The sequence below is a fragment of the Lepidochelys kempii genome, chromosome 7 (genome assembly GCF_965140285.1).
Source record: "Lepidochelys kempii isolate rLepKem1 chromosome 7, rLepKem1.hap1, whole genome shotgun sequence".
NCBI classification, from domain to species: Eukaryota; Metazoa; Chordata; order Testudines; family Cheloniidae; genus Lepidochelys; species Lepidochelys kempii.
In genome coordinates this window covers 91,122,356-91,139,276 of record NC_136386.1, presented here as the reverse complement: position 1 = coordinate 91,139,276, position 16,921 = coordinate 91,122,356, and the positions used below count along the sequence as shown (strand labels likewise).

Here is a 16,921-nt window from a genome sequence, read left to right as displayed (position 1 = left end):
CAACCCTCACCCTGCCTCTTCCTGCACCTGCTTCGTCTCTTCCCTGCCTCTTTCTGCCCCCTCCCCTGAGCATGCCCCATCCCAACTCCTCCTTCCCAGTGCTTCCTGCATGCCGCAGAACAGCTGATCTGCAGTAGGCATTGGGAGGGAGGGGGAGGAATTGATTGGCAGGGCCACCGGTGGTCGGGAGAGAAGGTGTGGGAGGGGAGCTTGGCTGCCTTTTTCCCTGTGGGTTTTCCAGCCCTGCAACACTCAGCAACATAGGCTACCGTAAAAGCTAAAACCTGTCCTCCATTCCCTATAAGGACTTTTCATAGAATACTGAATCATGTTCAAGGTCTTAGCCTTTACGTTCAACTGCTCCATGGCCTGCGCCCAGGATATCTAAAAGATCCATTTAAGCTCCAGGATGCATACCAGAGGTGCTGGAACAGGGGGAGCCAAGGGGCCATGGCCCCATCATTATTAAAAGTGGGAGGGCTATGCCCCCCACTTTTTACCGGCCATAAGGGTGAGCGACAGGGGGCGAAGAGGAGTGAGCGGTGGGTGGAGCCTCGAGGGAAGAGGCCGCATGGGTGCTCGGGGAGAAGGGGCAACACTGAGACTTGGAAAGATGGTTCGGTTGCCTGTGGCTCCCTTCGCTTTTAGGGACCTTCTGTTGCCCCAATACGTAACATGGTCAACAACTACGCTCCACTGAGACAATTAAACTCATATTAAGGGTAAAGCTCATCTGTGCAGGAGACAAAGCTTTCTTGGGGGCCAGCCCAAGACTTTGAAATGAACTCCCCCAAGAAATAAGAACCATAATAAACCCTCCATTTCAAGTGCAAGGCACATTTCTTTGGCCTTACCTTCTCTGACAAATACATAGCATGTGTGAATATTTAAATAAATGTATTTAAATAAATTCCAAAACAAAACACTCTACTACACACTTTTGCCCCTGGGGAGAGCATGAGAGAACAAACACATGACAGATGTTAGTCACATTGCTTAATGCACCACTGGAAGGCACTTAGATACGAGGGCAGGGGTGGGCAAACTTTTTGGCCCGAGGGCCGCATCTAGGTGGGGAAATTGTATGCAGGGCCATGAATGTAGGGCTGGGGCAGGGGTTGGGGTGCTGGAGGGAGTGTGGTGTGTGGGAGAGGGTGCGGTGTGCAGGAGAGGGTGTGGTGTGCAGAAAGGGGCTCAGGTGAAGGGGTTGAGGTGCAGGAGGGGTGTGGGGTGTACCAGGGGGCTCAGGGAATGGGGTCGGGGTGCAGGAGGGGTTCAGGCTTCGGCCTGGCGCTGCTTACCTGGAGCGGCTCCAGGGTGGCAGCGGGGCTAAGGTTGGCTCCCTGCCTGCCCTGGCCCTCTGCCACGCCGCTCCCGGAAGCAGCTGGCACCACGTCCCTGCAGCCCCTGGGGGAGGGAGGGCAGAGGGCTCCGCACACCACCCTTGCCTGCGGGTACCTCTCCTGAAGCTCCCATTGGCCGCGGTTCCCCATTCCCAGCCAATGGGAGCTGTGGGGGGCAGTGCCTGCAAGCGAGGGCAGCAGGCAGAGTCTTCTGCTCCCAACTGCCCCCCAGAGGCCGCAGGGACATGGTGCCGGCCACTTCCAGCAGCAGTGTGGGGGATCTGTGGCAACACAGGGGTGGCAGTCCCGTGGGCCGAATCCGGCCCACGGGCTGTAGTTTACCCACCCCTATACTAGGGTGATGGACCATGGTACAAGAACCTGCATACTTTAAAAGTCTCAGGTTTCCAGACACTATACTTAAATATTGCTTCTATTTCATTCTTTTTACCCTCTTCTTCCACTTTCCAAACTAATAATGTTCTTTGCATGATTGTGTGTGTAATTTTAAAAAAGCTATAATCATGATGCTGCTGTTCTTTGCTTGACTACATATATAAGGTCTAGTCTATATTTAAAATTTAGATTGACAGAGCAATGTTGATCAGGGGTGTGAAAAAATTTACATTCCTGAGTGCCACAGTTAAGCTAACCTAACCTCCGGTGTAGATGAAGCTGGGTTGAATTGAAGAATTCTTCCATCAATTTAGCTACTGCTTCCTGAAAAACTGGATTACCTGCATTGACCAAAAAACCCCTTCCGTCTATGTAAAAAGCATCTACACTATGATGCTACAGCAGCATAGCAGTCGCTTTGCAGTTATGCCACTGTAGTGCCCGGACCATATACATGGCCTAAGAATGTGTGCAATTAAAGAAAAAAATCTATTACCATGATATTTTTAAAAACTAAAGAATATTGGATCAAACTTTGCTCCTAGATTTACACTAGAGGGCAGAATTTGGCCCATTCCTACTACAAGCACTGCAAAATGTAGTGTCATAAGTTATGACACCATGTCAGAGCTGGCCATGCCTCAGCCATGCTCCGAGTCCTGGCACATCAAGAGCTAACATGGACGTTGACCCCTTTTCTGCCCCAGGGTTATGCTATTCAGAGTTTCTCCAGGTGCACGCTACTGGTGCCATCTTACGGCTGTTGTTTTCCACAGGGCATAGGTGCTGGAACTGGGGGGTCCCGGAGGTGCTGCCTCTCCCCATGGCTTGAAGTGGTTTCCATTATACACAGGGTTTACAGTTTGGTTCAATGGCTCTCAGCACCCCCACTGTACAAGTTGTTCCAGCACCCCACCGCAGGGCTGGTACAACAGGATGCCATCGCTAATAGATCGGGGACGTTCCTGATTGCGGCTGCCTACGGGGGGCAGGGGCTCTGGAACAATTTGTACGGGTGGGGGTGCTGATGCCGAGAACCACTGAACCGAACTGTAAACCCTGGATATAATGGACACCACTTCAAGCTGGGGGGGTGTGTCAGGACGCCTATGACAGGGGCTGCACCCCTGGCTACCCAATGTGCCATTACTACACGTACAGCCAATAACAATAGGAGGATGCCGTCTCCTACGGCTCCTGACCCTTTAGGGAGGAAATTTCTGCCTTACCCTCCCTCCCCCCCTTACCAGCAACCCCCAGAGGCGGTAGGTTTCGTTTCCTCGCAGCGCACCCCACGCCAGCTCCGAGCGCATCTGCCGCCTTCAGCGGGGGAGGGGCGGCCGGGCGGACCCTCCTTGCAGCCGGCGGCGGCGCCCCAGTCCCTGCGCTGCGCGCCCCGGAGCCCCGCTGGAGCGGGAGGCAGATGCGCGCGAAGGGGGAGGCTCTTACCAGGAAGCCGGGCTGGTCCCCCGGCGCAGGCGGCTGGGGCTCGCATCCGCTGGACGGCGGCGGCGGGCGGGGGCTGCGAGGGGCGGGCGCGTTGCAGCGGGACGCGATGCGAGGGGCCGAGCCTGAGGCGGGCGCTCCCCGCGGCCAGCTCCCGGTGTAGGGGGATGCCCTGCCCGGCCGCGCCAGCGAGCTGAGCGCGCAGGCAGGGCGTCCCCTCCCCCGCAGCAGCAGCAGCAGCAGCAGGGCCGGGCCGCCCCACGCCCAAGGCGGTGCGGGGCACAGGCGCCCCCAGCCCCTGCTGCAGAGGAGAGCCGGTTCGGCGGCTACGGACGCGAGCCCGCCGCAGTGAGCCGAGCCGCGGCCCCCGGCAGGGGGAGGAGGAGCTGTGCAGCCCGCCCCACCACTCAGGAAGCAGCATGGCAGGAACAGCCTCCCCCTCCCCGCTGCCGGTCCGGCTGCAGGGAGCGAGCGTGGAAACGCCGCCTGGGAGACACGGGGCACCGTCCTCCCCCCTGGAGCCAGCGCCAGAGCTGGACCCCGGCGGGGGAGCCGCCCCCAAAGCACAGGGCAGGGCTAGCCCCCGCCGCGGGAGGCCGGCTGGAGGCGATGCCCGCAGGGGACAGGTCTGGGGCAAGGCAAAGCCCCCGCCTCGCACCGAGTTCCCATCTTGTCCCCTGGCCGCCTCCTGCCAGATCTTGTGTGGACCGTCCTGGCAAGGGCCTGATGAGCCTGCAGACTCTTGCACTGTGAATAACTGCGCCCAGGCAGGACGGGTTCAGTGGAGGGACTCGCCTGATCAGAACTATGCAGGTTTGCAAGTATTTGCAGGATCACGGCCCACGTCAGGCTGGTGGGGGGCGCTGGGCCCTCAATGGTGTGTCTCATCTGTTCCATTCACCTCCTCTGGGTTCAGTGTGCTAATTCAGTTAACCAAAGACTTAATAAAATGTATTTATGGACTGGTAGGTTATGTGTTTTGTCTGCAAAATGTAAAAAAATATATTTTTTTAAAGGACACTGTATGAACTAAAGAAATAACATGTTGAGAAATGTGTTAGGAGAAAAGGCAACACACAGGAGGCAGTTAAATGAAAATAAACATACCACTATATGCAAAAAGAAAAGGAGTACCTGTGGCACCTTAGAGACTAACCAATTTATTTAAGCATAAGCTTTGGTGAGCTACAGCTCATTTCATCGGAGCATCCGATGAAGTGAGCTGTAGCTCACCAAAGCTTATGCTCAAATAAATTGGTTAGTCTCTAAGGTGCCACAAGTACTCCTTTTCTTTTTGCAAATACAGACTAACACGGCTGGTACTCTGAAACATACCACTATATGAATCCGGGAAGCAAGAAGATTAGCTTCAGAAGAATGAGAAAGGAAGGGATTTTATTCTCTCTCTGGTAATAAATTATAAGCACCCAGATTAAACAGGTTGGATAGCTGATAAAGTGCAGGTGTCCTGTGCCTAGCATAATTTTCTCTCTTAACTCTTCTTGTTTATACTCTTGGCACATACTTCTTAATGTGCAGCAGCAGTCAGAAAAGCTAACAATATTAGGAACCAGTAGGAAAGGGATAGATAAAACAGAAAAGATTATAACACCACTGTGTAAATCAGTGGTACACCCACAATTTGAATATTTCAAGCAGTCCTGGTCACCCCCCTCACAAAATATAAAATTGGAAAAGGTACAGAGAAGAGCAACAAAAATGATTAAGGGTATGGAACAGTTTAGAATCATAGAATATCAGGGTTGGAAGGGACCTCAGGAGGTCACCTAGTCCAACCCCCTGCTCAAAGTAGGACCAATCCCCAATTAAATCAGCTTCCATATGAGGAGAGATTAACAAGACTTGGACTTTTCAGTTTAGAAAAAGATGACTAAGGATATTATGATAGAGGTCTGTAAAATTGTGATTGGTTTGGAGAAAGTGAATAAAGAGATGTTATTTACACCTTCACATAACACAAGAACCAGGGGTCACCCAATGAAATAGATAGATAGCATGTTTAAAACAAAAGGAAGTACCTCACACAATGCACAGTCAACCTGTAGAACTCGTTGCCAGGGGTATTGTGAAGGCCAAAACTATACTACGGTTTTAAAAAAAACCGAGAGAAGTTTATGGAGGATAGGTGGCAATTAGCCAAGATGGTCAGGGATGCAACCCCATGCTCTGGGTGTCTCTAGCCTCGGACCACCAGAAGCTGGGAATGGATGACGGGATAGATTACCCACTGAGTGCCTGTTCTGTTCATTCCCTCGGTAGCACCTGCCATTGGCCACTATTGGAAGACAGGATACGGGGCTAGATAGACCATTGATCTGACCCAGTATGGCCGTTCTTATGTACTGTACTAGCAAGTATGCTCTCCTTAGAAACCCTCTGTGTCTGCAGTGCTAACAGTAATACAGAGCAGGTTATTATATCTCATATTGATACTATTATTTAATTAATGTCCAATACAGTATGTGCAAAGTGCTTAAGCTGATGTATCAGCTGACTGTAGAGTTTTCAATTTAAGGCCCTGATTCTGCAAAGATTTACATGTGTGCTTAAAACCTTATGCACTGTTGTCACCGCTAATTCCCCACTCTGGCACTTCGCATGCAGAAGGTGGGGGCCCGCAAGGATTCTAAAAATTAATACTGGCCACTCCAGGCTTGTATTAAACTCCCAAGGTTACAGCTTTTCTCTAACCTTGGATTGGTAGATGCTGCCACTACCTAAGTGCAGAACCCCTTTGGAGAGCCCAGGAAGGCGCACTTGGGAATTCCTTCCTGTGGGGTACCCTCAAGCCCTTTCACCCCCCAACCCACTGGGGAAAAGCTGAGAAAGGTGGGAGGGAGAGGAAATCAGCTGTTGCCACCAGCTAATTAAACATGTGCACAAACCTCTTAAAACACAAAAATCCAATTCTGTTCTTTAAAAAGGTAAAAAAAAAATTAATAAAAAAAGAAAGAAAATACATCTGGGAACTCAGGCTATTGCTAGATTTTAAAGAGCAACTGCAAGGATTAAGCATGAAGAATAGCTTTCTTGAGGTCCGGCTTAAAGGTTACCAGCAAAACAAAAGCACCTGGGTTTAGCACAGAGGAGTCCACAAGCCATAAAGAGATAAACCTAATTGCATCTTCCTAGACATTCCTAATCTACTCACATATCTGGGGTTTTAAATGAGTAGTTTCTACAAATCATACTGATGATTCTTTCATATCTGGCCCCAAGCTTCTTACAGCATAGCTGTTGCCCTGTCTGCCTCTCCCCCGGAGAACCAGACAGACAGACAAAAGGGGAGTCTTGTTTCAATTTTAAAAAGTTCTAGCCTTCCCATTGGCTCTTTTGGCCAGGTACCCACTCACTTCCTTTTACCGATGCATAGCAGTGAGACTTTTTAACCCTTTACAGGTAAAGAAATTAGAGAACAGCTACTAAGAGGGATTTTATAGCTACTGGTTGTCTGAGTGTCCATGAAAGGAAGCTTCCTCCCCAACTGTGAACAGACCTATTGAAATCAATGGGGACTATTCAGTGCACAAAGTTAAGCACATGTATACATCTGAGAGATTGGGCCCTCTGCAGGCCTTAGACCCTGGATCCTGCAAATGGTTCCATGAGTGGACTTTTGTGCCTGCTCAGAGCCCTATTGACTGTGTGGATTCAGTTGTATGATCTGGGCCTAAACAGATAAAATCCAGACGAAGAACAGGGGAACAAGAAGCAACATGAAAGCAAAGTGACCGCAGTAGCTAGTTCTAATTAGTTCAAGTGAAATAGAAAATATAAAATTTATCCTTCCTCTTTCCAATGGCCTGCCCCTCCACACAGGTCAGAAAAGGAAGGATAGTCTAGTGGTTAGGCACTAACCTGGGATTGAGGAGACTTCTGGTATGATCTTGGGAAAGTCAGTCTCTTGGTTTCTCAGCGGTAAAGTGGGAATAACCGGAGCTTTGTGAGTGTAAATATATTAAAAATTGTGAGATGCTTAGCTACTGCGGTGAAGGGGGAAAACCATATTTGTACCTAAGGTAGATACATGGGGTCTAGTTGTGGCTATGTTCCTAAATTCTAGTGGCTGGTTCAAAAAAATGTGTAGAAAGGATATCATTTCCTATTATGTTCTCTAGGAGTTTTCCATAGGAGATGAAGAGTGAAGAGAAGTACCATAGATTGGAAGAGCTCTTCCACCCTGTCTAACGTAGCTCAGAAGAGTGGTGGTTCTGTTATGTCAACATTACTTTAAAAGCAGTCCAAAGAAGTTTCCCTGCCTTCTGAGGATCCATCTTTTTGTGCAAACAAGTGCCATTGCAATCTATTTTAAAAAGACTTTTTAATCCTACTACAGAAAAATGGTTTTGACTCAGTCACTGATTTATGAGTCCATAATGTTGCTTTATTTTAACTATATTTATATTTTGATCTGGAGGCAGTATGTATATTCAGTTGTGCTCTGGTGAAACATTTATCTCATGTCCTGGGGAAAGAATGCAATGATTCCTTCAGTGGGGGTTAACATTACATATAATGAATGTGGGCAAACGGGGTAATATACACAGAAAAGGAAAGGTTGGTTTAGTAGTCTGTTTTAATTAAAACCTACACAAGAGAATCAATAACCAGCAATGAATAAAACACACTAACAACAAATTTATCCAGCCTTTAAAATTCCTGATAAAAAAAATTATATGTACTGTAGCAAAGATGACAGTTGTTCAAATAAGTAATGTAATATTCTGATGTAATATGTACTTTGCACGCTTTGCTACACCTGCCACTATTTATGGTCTTGTGGTAAAATTTGGTAAGGAAAACTTCTTCTGATGTCCATATATGTTATCTTTCACAGCTGCTGGTCTCACTTTACAGCATCAGGGACCAGGCTGACTAGAGCACAGCCACACAATTGGCCTGATCCTACAGCCTTTACTCATATGAATAATCCCATTGACTTCAGTGAGACTACTAACGTGAGCAAGGGCACCAGGAGTGGGCTCATTCTTAGTTCACATTTTAAAAAGTGGAAGGGTGAGATTCAATCTGGCCTCGTGTAATTACAGTATTGCCATTTCTTAACATTCCAGAATCATAAATCAGGGTCCCAAAAATCATGTGATTGTCCTACAAATCATGAGATTTAAAATATTATGTTTGGGTTCTTTTTATTTACCTTCTGGTTTTTGATCCTCTTAGTGCATGTCTACACTGCAGTTGGGAGTGAGCCTCCCAACATGGTAGACAGACTTGTGCTAGCACTAAAAATAACAGCATGGATGTTGCAGTCAGGCTTGATAGCCGGAGCTCTGTTGTGAGCTGCAATGCACATATACATGTCCAGATCAATAGAATTTATGTCAGGGTGGGGTTTTTTGTTTTTGTTTTTTTGCAAACTCAGTCATAAAAATAATGTACAGTTGTCTCTATTCTTTACTGAACCTAAAAAGAATAGAAACAAAAAAAATATTCTTGTCTTTTATTGTTGTAGCTTCTTTTGCTTGCTTTTATTTTTTTAGACTTGCTATCTAGTAAATTTGCTGCTGTGAAAAGTGAGGTTTGTTTGTTTACTAATGTTTTTCAGAGAAGCAGACTTGCTAACTAGCTGGGAGGCAATGAAAAGCCATATTAACAGCAGTGAGGGCCAGGGATGATGCAGGGAGTGGTGAGGCGGGACAGGAGCCTGCTGCCATGAGCTGGAGCCCAAAGTCCCATGGCCAGAGCTTGTTACCCACCTCCCCAGAGCTGAAGCCTGAACCCCACCACCCCCAGGAAGGTGGGGAACTCACATTGGCTGCCTGCTCCTCTGGTTACCTGCAATTCTGGCTCCCCTGCTGGTGGCCCTGGGGGAGGGGCCACTGCTCTCCCATCCCCACTGCCCAGAAGGCTGTGGCTGCAAGAAAAGCCCATGTGGCCATTTGAGAAATGCTGCCTTAGGGTCACATTTTCAAGCTTTTCTCCACAACCAGGAGGGCTAGGAATTTACTTTAAGTGAAAGCTGAGATCATCATATAATCACACGATTCCAGGAGGTGAGGCTTTAATAAAAACAATAAATATAATGAGAGTTGGCAACAATGAACTTAAAGTGGGGGGAGAGGGTGCAAGGAAGCTTCCTCTGCCATTACATCCATGAGCAGGGACCAGGCACGCTCCTACTCTTTGTGGTTAGAGAACAGAGAACCTAGTTAGTGCTTAGATTGGTTAGTGCCTAGATTGGCACTAGAAAGGAGACTGGGCAATGACCTGCCTCTCCACTCTTGCCAGCGAAGCTGTTCTCATGCATAGGGTATCATAGGGGCTGTGCACCAAAGAACGTTCCTGGAGCAAGCACAGTACCTCCAGGAAATCCTGCTGGAGTGGTGTGCCTTCCTACTTCCCTCTACCGTGGGCTATGGCATAAGACACAGGTAAGCCTTCAAGCATAACTTTGTAAAGATCAGTAAAGTATCACCTAAAGGAGTCCCCTCTTTCCAGCATCGCTAGAAGAAAGATGATTTTAGTGCTGGTACAATGAAGTGAAGATGCAGAAGGCTACTCTAAAGCATCGCCGACTGTTGTATGGCCTTGGGGCACAGATGGGGAATCCTGCCAATGGGCATGGGTGTGGAACCACATATACAAAACTGCTGAGCAAAATCATAGTTTTAAGCACATTTTTTGCAACTTGTTTGCTCAATAAAGCAGCTTGCCCTCATTGGGCCATTAGTTCTTATTGACCCATATGAGCTGGGCCCAATCCTATGAATCTTCTATCCACCAGCCTGGAGAAAGTTTACCTTCTTGGTAAGTAGAAGATAAAAATGCAAAATGCGTCACAGAGTCCATGTGAAAACACCTCTACCAGATAGCACTGTGATGCTGGCTGACCAGGTGCCAGCTCTAGCAAAGGCTTTTGGCCTCAGCTGAGCATTGACAAATTCGTTCCTGGAAACCAGTCTTTTCCACCTGTGTGTTTGTATGGTTACGAGGAGTATTGGCTTTATAACAATGTGTTTAGACTTTAGCAATTTACGAGCATTTCATACTTGCATTAATCTCTCATAGTATTTTTAGCACATGCTATAAAGGTAATATTTAAGTTTTTGCTCTAACATGATAAAAAAAAATGTTTGCATTGAAACTGTGAACCCAGTCAGGAGGGCTGCACATCAAGAAGTCTGGTCAACACTAAATGGGTCATTGTGGGACATCACAATAAAAAGACTTTGTTAATTGTCCCCTCACACTAATGGAGAGATTAATAATTACATGCAAAAAGGCTCATCCCATCAGCTTGAATTCCAGAAGGAGGAAATAAAAATAGCTGACAAGAACATTTTTCATCTTTTGCAGTTTTGATTTTCACGGGGCTGGAGCTATGAAACAGAGTGGAGATCCCCAGGCCAACCTGGGTTAGCCCTAAAAGGCATTCAAAACTGACAGATTACTACAGCTCTGTCACTTTTTGAAACCACAGACTAACACATTTGTGTATGTATGTTTTCCTGCTTTATCCCTGTAATAACACTCTCTTTTTGAAAAAGTTAATAAATCCTTAGTTTATTATAGAATCAGCTGCAAGTGTTTTTTGCTGTGAGATCTAAGGTACAAATTGATCTTGGGTGAATGACTGGTCTTTGAGACTAGGAACAACCTGAATATTTTGTGATCTTTAGTGTACAGAAGCCATCTACCACTAAGTTCAGCTTGCCTGAGTGGCAAGATAGACTGGAATGCCCAAAGGGATTGTCTGCAACTCCAGGGTAGGACTGCTATAGTGCTTTAGGAGTTCACACTTGTTTCTGGGTTGGTGAAATCTAGTTATAGAACATAAAACCAGTTTGGAGTCTCTGTCTTTCTTCATGACAGTCTTTCATGAGGTTGGTACTTAGTCGTGAGCCACTCCAAACAGTGTGACACAGTTATTTAACTCTATTAATATATATTGATAATGTGCTTATTATTTCTCCGTTACCCTCAAAGCCCTTAAATCAGCTTTCAAAAGTCTAATATATATATATTATTGCCAAAAGAGGATTTTGTTTTTTAAACTGTGGAATTTAGAGTACGAAAGAATCCAACAGACAAAGCTTAAAAAGTGGCCGCTGATTTTTGTGTGCTTCAGTTTTTGGACATCCAGCTGGAGACTAATAAGTCTGATTGTACAGATCCTCTTGCAGGATCATAGCTATATATTGTACGCAAAATCCTCTATCTTTATTTCCCCCAATAGTAAAATAAAAGATGCTTATGGAAAATTTAGATTTAGTGATATCCAGCTTTGCAGAGTGTGAGAAATGAGAAGACTAAATGCTGACCTTCTGCTGCGTCAGGATATGCAACACTGCTTATGGAAGTGTCTTGAGTTCAAAACCTGGCATTGCCCTTCCTTTGGAGAGTTGACAGACAACTTCACCTATTACAAATCTTGTAATTTTTTTCCCCCTTCAATATAACCACAGACTGAACTACACTATTTGTTATCTGTGGTTATTGTACATTTAATTACATAGCAAGGACCCAATCTTCTCAACATATATCAGGGTAACTTGACTCACACAAGATAGCAAAGGGACTACTCACATGAGTAAAGCGTGAGTAAGTATTTTCAGGATTGGGCCTTTTGGAGGGCAAGTAAAAAGGGGGAAAGGAATACTTAAAATAGATTGTTACACACATACAGGAGTAAGCTGAACAATAAATTACAACATATAATTGTGTTATGTAATATGTATTTTTGTCACCCATGTTTTCCTCAAAAAGTAATTAATAGGATTTCATCTATCTGAAAATGTTTCCAGGCTTTTTTTTTTTTTTTAAACCATACACTATTTTAAATGTGGCTCTCAGAAGTATGGCAGATAGCCAAAGTTTGATATTTAATGGGGAAGAATCCTTCCAGTGGTACAGAAATATAAGAGCTGTGATTTCTGTTTTCCTTTGTGTATTTATTTACTGCTCTTTAGTAATTGTTAATTTCAATGTTATTAAAGGTTGATTCAATGTTAATACTGTCTTCATGATTTTTTGTATGGAACATAGTATTTCCTCCAAATTAATGTGTTAATTTGGCAGTGTCGAAGAAAATATCTTGATTTACTTGACATGACCATCACTAATCAAAGTCTGATCAGTTTAGCCTTCTGCATTTTGACAGCTGTCCATGCTGACTTATGCAGTTGTCAGTAAGAAAACTGGGTGATGAATACAGTCCTATGTAACATGTGAGACTTGTCCATCTTTTGATTTAGGCCCAGAACCTCAAAAGGTATTTAAACCCCTAATTCCAATTGATTTCAGTGGGAGCTAGGCACCTAATTACCTTTGAGGATCTGGGCCTTAGCCACAGTAGAAGTTGCACAGTTATAGAAATAGGTTATGGAACTGGATAGAAAGAACTATAAGTGAAAATGTACACTTGGAACTGATTAGATAATGAACAGTAATTAATTAAATAATGCAGTCAATGACTTTTGCCATTACTTGTCAAATACATTGTTTGAGAAATAGCATTTGATTAGCTATAGAGCAAGGCAAATAAAGCAAAAAATTACCAATTTAAAGTGTATTCAGTGAGTAATGAACAATTCACTCAGCATATTATATGATTAACTATACTAATTGCAATACTAAAACTATAACAACAATTTAGGCTTTCAGTTCTGCTCCCACTGACTACAGTGGAAACAGAATAGGACTCTTAAGTTTAAAGATCTGGTTCCAAAAATCATACGTTTCAGGAGTAGTAACCAAATGATAAAATTTTGCAGGAAATTCCTAATACGTCCGTATCTGAAAGACTGATTTTTTTATTTTGCAAATCTTGAAAAGTAATCAAGTGGCCACATTTTCAAAAGGGTGGCTTATTTTTTGTGTGGGTAGTGTTCAGAGTTCCTGCCCCTCTTAAGTTCCTGATTAAGAGCACAATTCAGGCAGTCTTAGGTACAAGGACTAAATCTGAGGCCACAAATTGCATATGCAAAAAGGGAGGCTGGACCTCAGCTATTTGAACATATAGCCCGTTTTTAAAAGTTAAGTGTTTACAGCTGAATCCTGATATATGGATCACCATAAAATTTATATTCTTTTCACAGGTTATTGCCTTTAACAGGTATGTGTTTAAACAGGTTCTACACTCAAAACACAATTTTGAGTTCTTGCATCCTTTACTAAGCTGGCATGCCTTCTCAGTGAATCCTTTAGAAGCTTTCCATTTGTACTTCAGAATGTACACATACCACTTTGTAAAAGTGTAGTCTTAAAAATGACAAATATCTCATTTTTGTTCCCAAACTGCACACCAGGTGGTGCTGTTCATTTCTGTTCAACGGGATAATTAGCCAAAGGAACACTCAAGCAGAGCCAAAGACTTGAAGTTGAAACAGAAATACTAATGACCACAGAGCTGTCATCAGCTCAGTTTGGAGACAACATCCACAGCTTCTCTTAGGAACTGAAAAACCAAACGCTGAACTAATTAAAGTAAAAAGTCCCTGCTGCCACTCCTAGCCACAGCCACTACAGTTGTTTCTGAGAAGTTACTGAAGACTTCTGCAATCTGGAAATGACTGTGCAGAAAAGGGGCCATTTTCTTAGATTTTTAAGGCCAGAAGGGACCATTATGGTTCTCTAGTCTTATCTCCTGCATAACATATGCCACAGAATTTCATCAAGTGATTCCTGCATCAAGCCCGTCTTCTAGCTCAGCTAGATCATATCTTTTAGAAAGACATCTAATTTTGATTTCAAAACTTCAAGTAATGGAGAATCCATCACATCCCTAGATAAGTTTTTCAATGGTTAATTACCCTCACAGTTAAAAAAAAAACCTGCACCATATTTCCAATATGAATTTGTCATCTTCAGTTTCTGTCATGGATATATGCTTTTGTTTCCTAGATTAAAAGGCTGTCTACTATCAAATCTTCCCATGTCAGTCCTTATGGTCCATGCTCAATTTATTACTGAACCTTTTCTTGGATAAACTAAATAGGTTGAAGGAATTCAGTCTCTTATTATAAAGGCAAGTTTTCCAGACTGCAAATTATTCTTTTAGCTTTTTCCTTGTAGTTTTTCAGCATCCTGTTTGAAGTTTGGACACTAGAATTGAACACAATATTCCAGTAATGATCTCAATAATGGTGCATGCAGAGGTAATACTAACTCCCTACTTTTACTCCATATTCCTCTCTTTATATATCCAAAGGTTTCAGAGTAGCAGCTGTGTTAGTCTGTATTGACAAAAAGAAAAGGAGGACTTGTGGCACCTTAGAGACTAACCAATTTATTTGACCATAAGGTTTCGTGAGCTACAGCTCACTTCATCGGATGCATAAAGTGGAAAGTACAGTGAGGAGATTTTAGATACACACAGACTGTGAAAAAATACACATTGTAAGGAGCATGATCACTTAAGATGAGCTATTATCAGCAGGAGAGTGGGGTGTGGGGAGAAAAAACCTTTTGAAGTGATTACTCTGAAACTTGAAGTGATAAACAACGTGGGCCATTTCCAGCACATTTCCAGGAGTTAACAAGAACGTCAGAGGAACAGTGGGGGGGGCGGAGGGAGGAGGGGAGGAATAAACAAGGGGAAATAGTTTTACTTAATATAATGACTCAACCACTCCCAGTCTCTATTCAAGCCTAAGTTAATTGTATCCAATTTGCAAATTAATTCCAATTCAGCAGTCTCTCGTTGGAGTCTGTTTTCGAAGTTTTTTTGTTGAAGGATAGTCACTTTGAGATCAGAAATCGAGTGACCAAAGAGATTGAAGTGTTCTCCGACTGGTTTATGAATGTTATAATTCTTGACATCTGATTTGTGTCCATTTATTCTTTTACGTAGAGACTGTCCAGTTTGCCCAGTGTACATGGCAGAGGGGCATTGCTGGCACATGATGGCATATATCACATTGGTGGATGTGCAGGTGAACGAGCCTCTGATGGTGTGGCTGATGTGATTAGGCCCTATGATGGTGTCCCCTGAATAGATATGTGGACACAGTTGGCAACGGGCTTTGTTGCAGGGATAGGTTCTTGGGTTAGTGGTTCTGTTGTATGGTGTGTGGTTGCTGGTGAATATTTGCTTCAGGTTGGGGGGCTGTCTGTAGGCAAGGACTGGCCTGTCTCCCAAGATTTGTGAGAGAGTGTTGGGTCGTCCTTCAGGACAGGTTGTAGATCCTTGATAATGCGTTGGAGAGGTTTTAGTTGGGGGCTGAAGGTGACGGCTAGAGGCGTTCTGTTATTTTCTTTGTTGGGCCTGTCCTGTAGTAGGTGACTTCTGGGTACTCTTCTGGCTCTGTCAATCTGTTTCTTCACCTTCAGCAACCGATTGTAGTTGTAAGAATGCTTGACAGAGATCTTGTAGGTGTTTGTCTCTGTCTGAGGGGTTGGAGCAAATGCGGTTGTATCGTAGAGCTTGGCTGTAGACAATGGATCGTGTGGTGTGGTCTGGGTGAAAGCTGGAGGCATGTAGGTAGGAATAGCGGTCAGTAGGTTTCCGGTATAGGGTGGTGTTTATGTGACCATCACTTATTAGCACTGTAGTGTCCAGGAAGTGGATCTCTTGTGTGGACTGGTCCAGGCTGAGGTTGATGGTGGGATGGAAATTGTTGAAATCATGGTGGAATTCCTCAAGGGTTTCTTTTCCATGGGTCCAGATGATGAAGATGTCATCAATATAGCGCAAGTAGAGTAGGGGCATTAGGGGACGAGAGTTGAGGAAGCATTATGCTAAGTCAGCCATAAAAATGTTGGCATACTGTGGGGCCATGCAGGTACCCATAGCAGTGCCGCTGATTTGAAGGTATACATTGTCCCCAAATGTGAAATAGTTATGGGTGAGGACAAAGCCACAAAGTTTAGCCACCAGGTTTGCCGTGACATTATCAGGGATAGTGTTCCTGATGGCTTGTAGTCCATCTTTGTGTGGAATGTTGGTGTAGAGGGCTTCTACATCCATAGTGGCCAGGATGGTGTTTTCAGGAAGATCACCGATGGATTGTAGTTTCCTCAGGAAGTCAGTGGTGTCTCGAAGATAGCTGGGAGTGCTGGTAGCACAGGGCCTGAGGAGGGAGTCTACACAGCCAGACAATCCTGCTGTCAGGGTGCCAATGCCTGAGATGATGGGGCGCCCAGGATTTCCAGGTTTATGGATCTTGGGTAGCAGATAGAATACCCCAGGTAGGGGTTCCAGGGGTGTGTCTGTGCGGATTTGTTCTTGTGCTTTTTCAGGGAGTTTCTTGAGCAAATGCTGTAGTTTCTTTTGGTAACTCTCAGTGGGATCAGAGGGTAATAGCTTGTAGAAAGTGGTGTTGGAGAGCTGCCGAGCAGCCTCTTGTTCATATTCCGACCTATTCATGATGACAACAGCACCTCCTTTGTCAGCCTTTTTGATTATGATGTCAGAGTTGTTTCTGAGGCTGTGGATGGCATTATGTTCTGCACAGCTGAGGTTATGGGGTAAGCGATGCTGCTTTTCCACAATTTCAGCCCGTGCACGTCGGCAGAAGCACTCTATGTAGAAGTCCAATCTGCTGTTTCGACCTTCAGGAGGAGTCCAACTAGAATCCTTCTTTTTGTAATGTTGGTAGGAAGGTCTCTGTGGATTAGTATGTTGTTCAGAGGTGTGTTAGAAATATTCCTTGAGTCGGAGACGTCGAAAATAGGATTCTAGGTCACCACAGAACTGTATCATGTTCGTGAGGGTGGAGGGGCAGAAGGAGAGGCCCCGAGATAGGACAGATTCT

General features: G+C 44.8%; 1 protein-coding gene across 4 annotated transcripts in view; it reads right to left on the bottom strand.

The window, feature by feature from the left end:
• STAMBPL1 (STAM binding protein like 1) overlaps window positions 1-3,535 on the bottom strand; it is a 42,059-nt gene extending 38,524 nt beyond the window's left edge. For all 4 annotated transcript variants that reach the window (XR_013636081.1, XM_073353776.2, XM_073353777.2 and 1 more), the window contains exon 1: window positions 3,189-3,535. The gene's annotated coding sequence lies outside the window, so the exon portion shown is untranslated. The remainder of the gene's footprint in view (window positions 1-3,188) is intronic.
• Window positions 3,536-16,921: the final 13,386 nt, after the last annotated feature.